Genomic DNA, 14,101 nt, shown 5'->3' with positions numbered 1-14,101 from the left:
ATGTCAGAAAATTGAATGTGGTAGGGAAATTAGAAAATTTGAAAAGGGAAATGTAAAGGATCTATGTAGATATAGTGGGGGTTAGCAAAGTGAAATGCAAAGAAGGCAAGGACTTCTGTCAAAGGAGTATAATGTAATATCAAGAGTAGCAGAGAAAGGTATAATGGAAGTAGGATTCGTTATGAATAGCAAGATAGTACACAGTGTGTTACTGTGAACAGTTCAATGGTAGGGTTGTTCTCATCAGAATCGGTAGCAAATCAACACCTACTGCAATTTTTCAGATAAACAAGCCGACGTCGAAAGCTGAAGATGACGAGATATAGAAAGTATGTGAGGATATGGAACGCGTAGTTTGCGGGCTTTCAAATAAAAAAAGATGTTGCGGTGTGGTGGCCCTCAACTATGTACCCTCAGACTCAAGAGTTGAAATATTAAAAGTTTTGGCTGGTTTCGTTGTCTAGGGGCTGCGATATGTAGTTGCCACCTGACAAGCCAAATACTGCGGAGTCTACAGTATACAGTATGAATATCCACATGAATAGAATGGTCGAAGGTTCCTGTCACTCGGCAATTGCGAATTTTGAATGTGACATAGAAATTTATAAATGAAAGGTTGCAATTAAATAAAACCTGCAAGTACCATTTTTAACGACTTTAAATGACAAGTACAGTAGCAGAAGTACGTTTAAGAAGGCCGTTTATTACTGCAAACACTTATTGGTGTTGATGGTCCAGCAACTAAATAAAATAAAAGTTAAATAACAGGGAAACAATATATTCCTACTTCGGGTAATTAGTTATGACCAACAACATAGCTCGCAAGATTTTCACTTCTAAATGCATACTACGTCTTCACTGCAAAAGCCACAGAAGTCTCACAAGTGCAGAAGGTGGCACTACGAAATATTTCTACCTCCCGCGACTACGTGCAAAGTACTCCACTCTCCAAGTAGTTTCCACGACTTCCCGTCCAGCACTCCTCCCCCACTTCCATCCAGTCTCCCCATTAACGAGCGCTGTGATTGGCTAGAGTGCTCCCACCATTTCTTCAAGCCAACGCACACTCACAAACATATTGAAACACATACAAAATACTGGATTTACATTTACATAACTTGAAATAAAATAAATATTCCATATAGTTGTTGTTGTTGTGGTCTTCAGTCCTGAGACTGGTTTGATGCAGCTCTCCATGCTACTTTATCCTGTGCAAGCTTCTTCATCTCCCACAATCTACTGCAACCTACATCCTTCTGAATCTGCTTAGTGTATTGATCTCTTGGTCTCCCTCTACGATTTTTACCCTCCACGCTGCCCTCCAATGCTAAATTTCTGATCCCTTGATGCCTCAAAACATGTCCTACCAACCGATCCCTTCTTCTAGTCAAGTTGTGCCACAAACTTCTCTTCTCCCCAATCCTATTCAATACCTCCTCATTAGTTACGTGATCTACCCACCTTATCTTCAGCATTTTTCTGTAGCACCACATTTCGAAAGCTTCTATTCTCTTCTTGTCCAAACTGGTTATCGTCCATGTTTCACTTCCATACATGGCTACACTCCATACAAATACTTTCAGAAACGACTTCCTGACACTTAAATCTATACTCGATGTTAACAAATTTCTCTTCTTCAGAAACAATTTCCTTGCCATTGCCAGTCTACATTTTATATCCTCTCTACTTCGACCATCATCAGTTATTTTACTCCCTAAATAGCAAAACTCCGTCACTACTTTAAGTGTCTCATTTCCTAATCTAATCCCCTCAGCATCACCCGATTTAATTTGACTACATTCCATTATCCTCGTTTTGCTTTTGTTGATGTTCATCTTATATCCTCCTTTCAAGACACTGTCCATTCCGTTCAACTGCTCTTCCAAGTCCTTTGCTGTCTCTGACAGAATTACAATGTCATCGGCGAACCTCAAAGTTTTTACTTCTTCTCCATGAATTAAAATACCTACTCCGAATTTTTCTTTTGTTTCCTTTACTGCTTGCGCAATATACAGATTGAATAACATCGGGGAGAGGCTACAACCCTGTCTCACTCCTTTCCCAACCACTGCTTCCCTTTCATGCCCCTCGACTCTTATAACTGCCATCTGGTTTCTGTACAAATTGTAAATAGCCTTTCGCTCCCTGTATTTTACCCCTGCCACCTTCAGAATTTGAAAGAGAGTATTCCAGTTAACGTTGTCAAAAGCTTTCTCTAAGTCTACAAATGCTAGAAACGTAGGTTTGCCTTTTCTTAATCTTTCTTCTAAGATAAGTCGTAAGGTTAGTATTGCCTCACGTGTTCCAACATTTCTACGGAATCCAAACTGATCTTCCCCGAGGTCCGCTTCTACCCGTTTTTCCATTCGTCTGTAAAGAATTCGCGTTAGTATTTTGCAGCTGTGACTTATTAAACTGATAGTTCGGTAATTTTCACATCTGTCAACACTTGCTTTCTTTGGTATTGGAATTATTATATTCTTCTTGAAGTCTGTGGGTATTTCGCCTGTCTCATACATCTTGCTCACCAGATGGTAGAGTTTTGTCATGACTGGCTCTCCCAAGGCCATCAGTAGTTCTAATGGAATGTTGTCTACTCCTGGGGCCTTGTTTCGACTCAGGTCTTTCAGTGCTCTGTCAAACTCTTCACGCAGTATCTTATCTCCCATTTCATCTTCATCTACATCCTCTTCCATTTCCATAATACTGTCCTCAAGTTCATCGCCCTTGTATAAACCCTCTATATACTCCTTCCACCTTTCTGCCTTCCCTTCTTTGCTTAGAACTGGGTTGCCATGTGAGCTCTTGATATTCATACAAGTGGTTCTCTTCTCTCCAAAGGTCTCTTTAATTTTCCTGTAGGCAATATCTATCTTACCCCTAGTGAGACAAGCCTCTACATCCTTACATTTGTCCTCTAGCCATCCCTGCTTAGCCATTTTGCACTTTCTGTCGATCTCATTTTTGAGACGTTTGTATTCCCTTTTGCCTGCTTCATTTACTGCATTTTTATATTTTCTCCTTTCATCAATTAATCCATGTAGATGGACCATAAACACACTCTTAACACACATTATTAAATACGTAAACAAATCAAATAAACATATATCAAAGGAATGGAAACAAAAGGCAGGCCAGTAGTTTAATGTCTCTGTGCTTTCTAAAACACAGTAAATATTTAACCAATTTCTTCATGAATAGTGTATATCGGATATTGAATGGGTACAGTACCGCCCGACATTGAAAATAGGTACAACATTCTTCGTTATTCTTGTCAGAATAACATATTTTTTGTAATAATAACTCAATTTCACTTAATACACTGAAGCCGGATACCAGTGTAGGAAAGAATGACAATTTATTTATTTAATTGATCACATGTGCACTCCCACAAAATAAATCCGTACATCCAATTTGGTGAGATCTGCGAAATGAATGAATGTATGGTCATCTGCTAACTGCAGATAGTGAATGTGCAATATGTGATCATCTTTGAGACAGTCCTTTGGTCACCTTTGGTGGAACAAAAGAGATGAAATTTACCTGAGCGTTGAGCGCCTGAAATGTGGCTGACCAATACGGTAGCAAGATGCTCTCCCACCTCGGCGGAGGTGCGAGATGACCTGAAGAACGGCCATGTTTCAGCACTCTGGCGCTGGATCTTTTGTTGGTAAGACCTGTCTTAGGTGTGCTCCGTAAAGACAAAAGAGTGGAGAGATGGTATGCATGTGAGATACTTAAGAGTAGTTTGGAATAATTATTTCTCTATTTCAGGAACTTTTGGGGGAGAATTAAAAGACAGGCAGGTAATATTTGGGCATCGTAGTAATCTTCGGAAGTGACCAACGGTCACAATGAAAGCACGTGTAGCAATAAGTTGAAATACTTCCGAGTGCCTAAGTTAAGCTGAATTACTGGCGTCTGTACTATAAGTTGGAAATATTTAAGAAATGGCGTGTGCAGGACTTGAAATTAGAGACGAGTACTTCCACGTGGTGAGTACTGTGTGAGTCTCAATCTGTGTGTGAGACAAAGGATAAGGAGAAGTACTCATCCATGGTATCAGTTCAGGACTCGCGTGTGTGACGAATATGTTCTTAATGTTACTTTGCGTGTTATGTTTCCGTGTGACGCAAGATTCAAATTCTAATACTCTGAGAGTGAAGCAAGGTGAGTCAGCCGTCTATCCAGCAACGCCACTTGGCTTGCATTGCACAGGAAGACGTGCACATATCCTCCAGAGTTCGTGGTAGGAAAGATGAATATGATATTAATGTTACCTTTGTGGGTTATGTTTCCGTGTGACGCTAGATTCAAACTCCAATAGTCTGAGAGTGGAGCAAGGTGAGTCAGCCGTGTATCCAGCAACGCCAGTTGGCTTGCATTGCACAGGAAGACTTGCATATTTCCTCCAGAGTTCATAGTAGGAAAGAAAAGTTATGAAGTGGGGCTGTGTAGTGTGAAACTGGGATGAATACTAATTGAAGTGGGAAAGCTGAAAGTGAAGTGATTCTAACGTTGTGACTATTCTTTGTGATGTATTGTATGTTGCCAGTGTGATGTATTTCATGTAATTTAAGTATGTGTGGTTTGCATGGGAGAGTAGCAAGATAGGTTCAGAGGCAGTGGATTATGCATGTTCCTTTTGGCTCTGAGCGCTATGGGACTTAACATCTATGGTCATCAGTCCCCTAGAACTTAGAACTACTTAAACCTAACTAACCTAAGGACAGCACACAACACCCAGTCATCACGAGGCAGAGAAAATCCCTGACCCCGCCGGGAATCGAATCCGGGAACCCGGGCGTGGGAAGCGAGAACGCTACCGCAGCACGTTCATTTTATGTACCGCTCGGTCTGGAGGAAATTTTCGTGATGATGGGTGTGAGAGTCGAAGTGTGAGATATAGCAAAAGATCCGCCATTCTATCCAGAAAGAGCTCAAATGGTTCAAATGGCTCTGAGCACTATGGGACTTAACATCTGTGGTCATCAGTCCCCTAGAACTTAGAACTACTTAAACCTAACTAACCTAAGGACATCACACACATCCATGCCCGAGGCAGGATTCGAACCTGTGACCGTAGCAGTCGCGCGGTTCCGGACTGAGCGCCTTAACCGCGAGACCACCGCGGCCGGCCAGAAAGAGCACTGTAGCGTTAGATAATTACGAGACCATAAGATAGAGAATCAGCAATGTAAAGCCATGCCCACTGGGCGGAGTTTCTCATGTGTGATTGTATAAAATGTAATGGTGTATTTAGGTTATCTTTGAATCATAATAGAATTTATCGGAATAAACAAGATACGGAAAAGAAGAAGATTGGTGGCCTTCGTCTTCGATAGTGTGTAGTCATGATACCCGGAATTTATAATGTGTGCGCCATTCATATTCAGTGCGATGGACACGTGTTGGTCAAAACCATTGGGTAAGAAAGAAAATGTGGTATTGCCAGAGCGTAGTGAACAATCAGAATTGTGTAAATTACTAATAGTCAGATGTACGTTATCCGTTTCCGTTGCGTAATATTCATAGAGGAGAATAATTTGTAGCTTAATTGTGGGTACTAGAGCTCATAATCAGTCATTGATGTTTCTGCAAGAAATAAGAATAAATCTACTCGCTTGGCAGACCACTCATCTTGCAGGCCTGACTGCTTGATGCCACAGTATGAGCAAGGGATGTGGGTGCCTCTCAATATAAACAAAGTCATAGACGAATAAATATATTTATAAGCATGCTGGTACCGTTTCTTCGTGTGACTGTGGAGTACTTATGGCTTGATGCGATCAATAGTCATCGGCCACTTTGACCTCCAATAAATCATGTACTATTCAAGTTACATGCCTGTAGTTCATACCAATGTAGGTTTACACTAATAGTTTTCTAAAGATACCGGTACATCGATCAACAAAACCGGATGAACCGTTTAGATTTTGGAAATTCGTTGCTGGGTATTACTTGTATAATTTACAGCCAGATACTATACTTTAAACTAATAAAGATATTGAAAATCTGATTACACCATCAGGATGGTCGTGCAAATAACGGTAATGTACATGTTTCTTTTTAAGGTATCATGATTCCTCTGGCTATTACTAATTTCTACATGAACTGTGAAATGCCTGCCATTATGGTTTCACAAAGTCCGCCATCGTTGGCACTCCCGGCATTCAAACTCCTTGATCGACACAAAGCACAGTACTCGTCACAGCGCCAACATGGAATTCCCAGCCACGCGGTCGGCCTGGACCACGCGCTGGGATCACGCTGCTGCCAAAGAGCCGCGGTCCGCCGAGAACCCCTGAACGGCCACGCCAACTCCGAACTTAGAATATTTTCAGGGCGCCACAACTCGCTCGGTACCTCACAAGTTCAATACGTAAAGTATACGTAATAGTTCGTGGGAGACTGCAATGCGGTTGTAGGATAAGAAGCAGGGGAGTGGGCTACGGGAGAATATGGGCTTGGGGTTAGCAGTGAGAAATTTTATTGAGTTCTGCAATAAACATCAGCTAGTAATAGAGAGTACTCTGGTCAAGAATCATGAGTAAGTATCCAGAATGAGATTTTCACTCTGCAGCGGAGTGTGCGCTGAAATGAAACTTTCTGGCAGATTAAAACTGTGTGCCCGACCGAGACTCGAACTCGGGACCTTTGCCTTTCGCGGGCACACAGTTTTAATCTGCCAGGAAGTTTCATGAGTAAGTATATTTGTAAAAAGCGAGGAGAGACAGGAAGGTTTCCGTTAGATTACATCTTGGTCAGACAGAGGTTCTGAAATCATATACTGATTTGTAAGGCGTACCCACGAGCAGATATAGAATCAGATCACAATTTAATAGTGACATAGAAAAGGCTGAAGTTTAAGACACTAGTCAAGGAGAATCAATGTACAAAGAAACTGAATATGGCAGTACTAGTGAATGAAGAGATAAGCTTGAGGTTCTCTGAGGCTACAGATACTGCAATAAAGAATAGTCCAATAAGCAGTTCAGTTGACTAGAAATGAACATCTCTAAAAAGGTCAATCACAGAAGTTAGAAAGAAAAATATAGGTACAAAGAAGGTAACTGGGAAGAAACCATGGGTAACAGAAGAAATACTTCAGGTGATCGATGAAAGAAGGAGGTACAAGAGCGTTAACGGAAAGTCGGGAATACAGAAATACAAGTCGTTTAGGAAGCACAGGGAAGCTAAGGTGAAATGGCCGCATGAAAAACATGGAGAAATCGAAAAAGAAATTATTTTCGGAAGGACTGACAAGGCATACAGAAAAGTCAAAACAGCTTTCGGTGAAATTAAAAGCAAGGATGGTAACGTGAAGAGTGCAGTGGGAATTCTACTGTTAAATGCAGAGGATAGAGGGGATAGATGGCAAGAGTACATTGAAGACTCATCTGATGTGATCGAGGAAGAAAGGAGTCGACAGAGAAGACACAGGGGATCCAGTATTATATTCAGAATTTAAAAGAGCATTCGAAGACTTAAGATCAAATAAGGCATAAGGGATAGTTAACATTCCTTCAGAATTTCTAAAATCACTAGCGGACGTGGCAACAAAGCGACTATAAACGTTGGTGTGTAGATTGTTGGAGTCTTGCGATATGCCATCCGACCTCCTGAAAAACATCACCCATACAGTTCCGAAAACTGCAAGATCTGACATGTGCGAGAACTATCACACAATCAGGTTAACAACTCATGCGTGTATGTATAAGAATGGAAAAAAATTGAGGATCTGTCAGAAGATGATCAATTTGGCTTTAGGAGAGTTAAAGGCACTAGAGAGGCATCTCTGAAGATACGAGGTGTGGCTAGAAAAAAACCGGACTAGTACTGGTGAAACAATAAAACGAATGCAATAAGGCTGAAAGTCGCGTGGCCTGTCACGTGACTCTCGCTCCGCCTACTGCTCGAGTTTCATCTGCCTCCTGCACTCAGTCTGCCCGTGGCGTCTGTTTTAAGTAGTTGACGTTTTGTCTGTGCGTCGGAAAATGTTGAGTGTACAGAAAGAACAGCGTGTTAACATCAAATTTTGTTTCAAACTAGGAAAATCTGCAAGTGAAACGTTTGTAATGTTACAACAAGTGTACGGCGATGATTGTTTATCGCGAACACAAGTGTTTGAGTGGTTTAAACGATTTAAAGATGGCCGCGAAGACACCAGTGATGACACTCGCACTGGCAGACCATTGTCAGCAAAAACTGATGCAAACATTGAAAAAATCGGTAAACTTGTTCGACACTTTCCTTGTCAACTCCTGTTAACTCAGACACTGCTCTGATTGTTAAACGGCGATCTTGTCGAACAAGTTTACCGATTTTTTCAATGTTTGCATCAGTTTTTGCTGACAATGGTCTGCCAGTGCGAGTGTCATCACTGGTGTCTTCGCGGCCATCTTTAAATCGTTTAAACCACTCAAACACTTGTGTTCGCGATAGACAATCATCGCCGTACACTTGTTGTAACATTACAAACGTTTCACTTGCAGATTTTCCTAGTTTGAAACAAAATTTGATGTTAACACGCTGTTCTTTCTGTACACTCAACATTTTCCGACGCACAGACAAAACGTCAACTACTTAAAACAGACGCCACGGGCAGACTGAGTGCAGGAGGCAGATGAAACTCGAGCAGTAGGCGGAGCGAGAGTCACGTGACAGGCCACGCGACTTTCAGCCTTATTGCATTCGTTTTATTGTTTCACCAGTACTAGTCCGGTTTTTTTCCAGCCACACCTCGTACGATTGATAATGGAAGCATGACTAAGAAAAACTTAAGATATGATCATAGGATTTGTCGACCTGGAAAAAGCGTACGACAGTGTCAAATGCAAGACGAAAACAGGGTAAGCTATAGGGAGAGACGCGTAATATACAAGGCGGATTAACAAGAGTGGAAGATCAAGAACGAAGTGCTCGGATTAAAAAGGGTGTAAGGCAGGGACGTAGTCTTTCGCCCCTACTGTTCAGAGTATGCATCGAGGAAGCAATGATGGATATAAAAGAAATACTAATAAGTGGAATTAAAATTCAAGGTGAAAGGATATCAGTGATAAGATCCGCTGATGACATTGCTATCCTGAGTGAAAGGGAAGAAGAATTGAAGGACCTGCTGAAAGGAATGAACACTCTACTGAGTACAGAATATGGACTGAGAATAAATCGATGAAAGACGAAAGTAACGAAAAGTAGCAGAAATCAGAACAGAGAGAAACATTAGTATTGATGGTCACGATTAGCTGAAGTTAAGGAGTTCTGCTTCCTGGGCAGTAAAATAACCCATTACGGACGGAGCAAGGAGGACCTCAAAAGCAGACTAGCCATGCCAAAAAGGGCATTTCTGGTCAAGAGAAGTCTACTAGTATCACACAAAGGCCTTAAACTGAGGAAGAAATTTCTGAGAATAGATGTTTGGAGCACAATATGGTATGGTAGTGAAACATGGACTATGGAAATACCGTAACACAAGAGAATGGAAGCATCTGAGATGCAGTGCTACAGACAAATGTTGAAAATTAGGCGAACTGTTAACGTAATGGATGAGGAGATTCTGCACAGAAACAGAGAGGACAGAAATATATGGAAAACACTAAGAAGAACAAGGGGCAGAATGGTTGGACATCTGTTAAGACATCAGGGAATTACTTCCATGGTACTAGAGGGAGCTGTAGAGGGTAAAAACTGTAGAGGAAGACAGAGCCTGGAATACACCCAGGAAATAACTGAGGACGCAGGCTGCAAGTACTACTCTAAGATGATGAGGTTGCCATAGGAGAGGCATCGCGGCGGGCCGCATCAAACCAATCCGGAGACTGAAGATTATATATATTCAGCTGCTCTTCCAAGTCCATTTTTGTTGTTGTTGTTGTTGTTGTCTTCAGTCCTGAGACTGGTTTGATGCAGCTCTCCGCGCTACTCTATCCTGTGCAAGCTTCTTCATCTCCCTCTACCTACTGCAGCCTACATCCTTCTGAATCTGTTTAGTGTATTCATCTCTTGGTCTCCGTCTACGACTTTTACCCTCCACGTTGCCATCCAGTACTAAATTGGTGATCCCTTGATGCCCCAGAACATGTCCTACCAACCGATCCCTTCTTCTGGTCAAGTTGTGCCACAAACTCCTCTTCTCCCCAATTCTATTCAATACCTCCTCATTAGTTATGTGATCTACCAAGTCCATTACCGTCACAAAATTATGAGGTCATCCTCAGACCTCAAAGTCTTACGAGGGGTGGTTAATAAGTAATGCAACACTTTATTTCTTCTGAAAGTAGGCTGGTTTTATTTATCATTATTATTATATTGTTCTCCCTATTCTTCAGCATGATCTTCATTCAATACGACGGCCTTACGCGACCTTACTGGAGGGTCGCATGGTCCTACCCTACTGGTGGACGTCGGAGTCAAGTTATTTTGCCTCATCAGTAACCTGCCGACCATCTTTGTAGTGCTTCCTGCAGAGTACATCCTTCAATGGCTCTGAGCACTATGGGACTCAACTGCTATGGTCATAAGTCCCCTAGAACTTAGAACTACTTAAACCTAACTAACCTAAGGACAGCACACAACACCCAGCCATCACGAGGCAGAGAAAATCCCTGACCCCGCCGGGAATCGAACCCGGGAACCCGGGCGTGGGAAGCGAGAACGCTACCGCACGACCACGAGATGCGGGCATCCTTCAATGGGCTTAACAGATGGAAGTCAGGAGGTGCGAGATCCTGGCTTTCCTGTGAGAAAGAAAAGGCTTTTGCAGTTTTGTGAGTTCCTCTCGGGTACGCAGACCTTTGTGTGCCTTACATAGTCATGAAGAAGGAGAAGTTTGTTTGCATTTTTTTTTCTGGTGACGAACACGCTGAAGTTGTCTCTTCAATTTCCTTAGATAGCACAATACACTTCAGAGTTGATCGTTACACTATGAGGCAGAACATCAAACACAACAACCGCTTCAGAGTCCCAGAAGACCGTCGCCATGATTTGACGGGCTGGATGTTCGGCTTTGAAAATCTTTTTCCGCGAGGTGTTGTTACGCCACTCCATTGAGAACCGTTTTATTTCCGATTCGAGCTGGTGAATCCATGTTTCATCATCTGTGATGAAGTTCGACAAAAAATAATCACCATCAGCCTCGTAGAGCGCAAGCATTTCCGCGCAGGTGTTCTTGGTTTCTCTAAATGGTCTTCTGTTATGCGGACAGGAACCCAGTGGGCACACAACTTTGAGTATCCCAATTGGCAGACGAATGTGTCAGAACTACCAAAAGAGACGTTCAATTGGACGGCGAAGTGTTTGATTGTGATCCGTCGATCACCGTGAACGAGAGTGTCCGCACGTTCTAACCTTGCATGAGTCACTGTCGTGTGCAGCCGGCCAGAACGCGGGAGATCGGACAGGTCTGCGCGACGTTTTTGCCATGATGACAAACGCCTCGCCCAACGACTCACCGAGCTTTTTTTTTGACTGTCCGGTGTATGTAGACGTTCGGCAAGCTCCTGTGAATAACTGCGATGCTCTGGTCTTCCGCCCAAAGAAACACAATGACAGCTCTCTGCTTGGAACGCACCTCCGTTACAGGCGCCAATTTCAAGTCTACATATAGCACCGCCACCTGTCTGGACTTCACGAAACGGTAGAGGCTGAAGGGGGAATATTCCACGATGTCCCATAAAAGTTCAGCATGTTTCTGAGCTGTAATTGGCTAAGAAAAAAATATGTTGCTTTGCTTATTGAACGCCTCTCCCAATTTCGGGTTCCTGCAGTTATTCTTTTTTCAGGTTTCTTCTTGGTTCTCATCACAGCTTGCTGAATGTACAGATTGAATAATGTTGGGGAATGGCTACTAGAAAACTCCAGGCCTACGCCCTTCCTGTCAACTACGTCTGCCTGATTGCCTCCCTCCTCTCCCACCGCCCCTCCTATGTTACCATCCATAACGCCAATTCCCGCACCTTCTACCTCTCTGCACGTGTGCCCCAGGACTCTGTCCTCTCCCCGCTGGCAGATATACCCCCCCCCCCCCGTTTCCAGTACACCTCCTGCAGTATGCCGATGACACCACATTCCTTGCCCTCGCTCTTATCCTCCAATGGTCCCAACGCCTTCTCCAGAATCACCTTGACCTATTTGCCGCATGGTGTAACCAGTGGCTCCTGAAAATCGGTCTAAGACCCAGGCAATCACCGTAGGTCGTACCACACGCTCCTTCCGGCTCCTGGAATTCTCCCTTACCATCTGCACCCGTCCTGTCTTCCTCTCCTCCACCCTCACCTACCTTGGCCTCACCATTGACCATCACCTCACCTGGATCCCTCATCTCCACTCCATCCAATCCAAAGCCCACAACCACCTCCAACTCCTCTCTGGCCAGACATGGGGGTTGAACCCCTCTACCATCCTCCACACCTACAAATCCTTAATCTGTCCCATCCTCTGTTATGCCAGTCCTGCCTGGATATCCCCCCCCCCCAAATTCTATAAGTCCCTCCAGATCTTTGAGCATCATGCACTCTGCCTCACCTTCCGTATATGCCTCCCGTCCCCCATGCGGAACCTCTATGACCTGATTCCTTTCCCCCATGTGCTCCTATTCCTTGAACATATCCGCTTACTCTACACCTCCCGCCACCCTGATCCCTCTCCAACCTCCCCCCTACCATCCATCTCTACACCCTTCATCTCCTTTCCGAAGGTGGCTTCTGTCAACTCCCCCTCCCGGATGATGCCCTCTCTCCCTCCATCTATCCCTCCTATCAACTCTGATCTTCATCTATCCCACCTTTCCTCTGTCCTTTCCCCGGGCTCTCTCTTCCCCCCATTCCATCCTGTTTTTTCCTCGCCTACCCTAGCTCTGCCTCCCTTCTCTCCCCCTCCCGAGTCCTTTTGCATTCCCCTCCTCTGCCCAGCTAGCCCCCCTCCTTATGTGTCCTCGTCCTCCGTCAGTTCTTCCCCCCCTCCCCCATTTCGTTTTTCCTGTCCTTCCCCCCTCTTCTTTCCCATAATATGTCCAGGTTCCCCCGTCTGCCCTCGGCTGTGGTGTGTCATATTTGTGCCAACTTTTTAGTGCAGTGTTCAAGTGAGTGTTCAGTGTTGTGCGTCTTTCCAAAGTGTTGTGAACAGAGATCATGCTGTCGCTGGGTATGATTTTTATATCTCTTGCGAACAGAAACCAGACAGTCGCCGTGTTTTTTAATTGTCTGTCTATTATTTTACCTATCTGCCTCCTGTATATTTTATTAGTATCACCAACCCTTTGTTTTATGTTTTAAGTTTCACAATTTTCCGCCATTTTACCATTTAAGTCACCGATTTTTTCTACTGCTTTTATTATTTATTACCTTCATTTTTTTAAAAACAAATTCTGTAGGCTGAAGAGCAGCGTGCTAAGTTGCTGACAGCCCGCCCCCCTTCGGGGGGAATCGAAATTCAATAAAGGAAAAAGAAAATAAAGCTACTAGAAGAAGAAGTCTGCACATTTACCTGTGCCACAAGGATCCACTACTCGTTCCCCGCCTCCCCTCTTCCCAATTCAGTTAGTAAGGCTGTCTGGAAGGATCTGGGTTCCATCGCAATCATGTTTATTTTCGTAAAATTTCCGGAAATTCGGGCTTCTGCAGTTTATGGGGATGGTGGATCTGGTAGGGCTGTGACGGTGAATGTACATTACAGACGTTCTCTTCCCAAGATGACGGCTGCATCCTGCTAGGGAACTCGGAAGCGATCGGGAGGGAAGTCAGCCGCAGAAGGTGTCTGTTGTGTCGTCCAAAGATCGTGGTGCAAAAGCAAGGTTGGTACCTCACGACGAAACGACAAGTAAACATAATCGCTGCCAGAAGCGACGACGAATGAAAGACGGTGGCGTTGACACGCCCAGAAGAATTTACGCCACCGCATCGGCTCGCTTACTTACGTCTTAGAGCAGTGCCGCTCAGCCCAGTAGGAAATCATCGCCGATGACCACAGCGTCGTCTCTTTACAGAGCCAGTAGTACAGCAATTGTACTACACAGTACTCTGCATAAAAGTTTATGGTCAGTGGTACTTTGTTAGAAGAAACTGATATCTTTTCTGTATCAAGTGATACGTTAATGTTCAGTGAC

Source organism: Schistocerca nitens, chromosome 1 (genome assembly GCF_023898315.1).
Source record: "Schistocerca nitens isolate TAMUIC-IGC-003100 chromosome 1, iqSchNite1.1, whole genome shotgun sequence".
Classification (NCBI taxonomy): domain Eukaryota; kingdom Metazoa; phylum Arthropoda; class Insecta; order Orthoptera; family Acrididae; genus Schistocerca; species Schistocerca nitens.
This window is presented reverse-complemented; position numbering follows the sequence as displayed.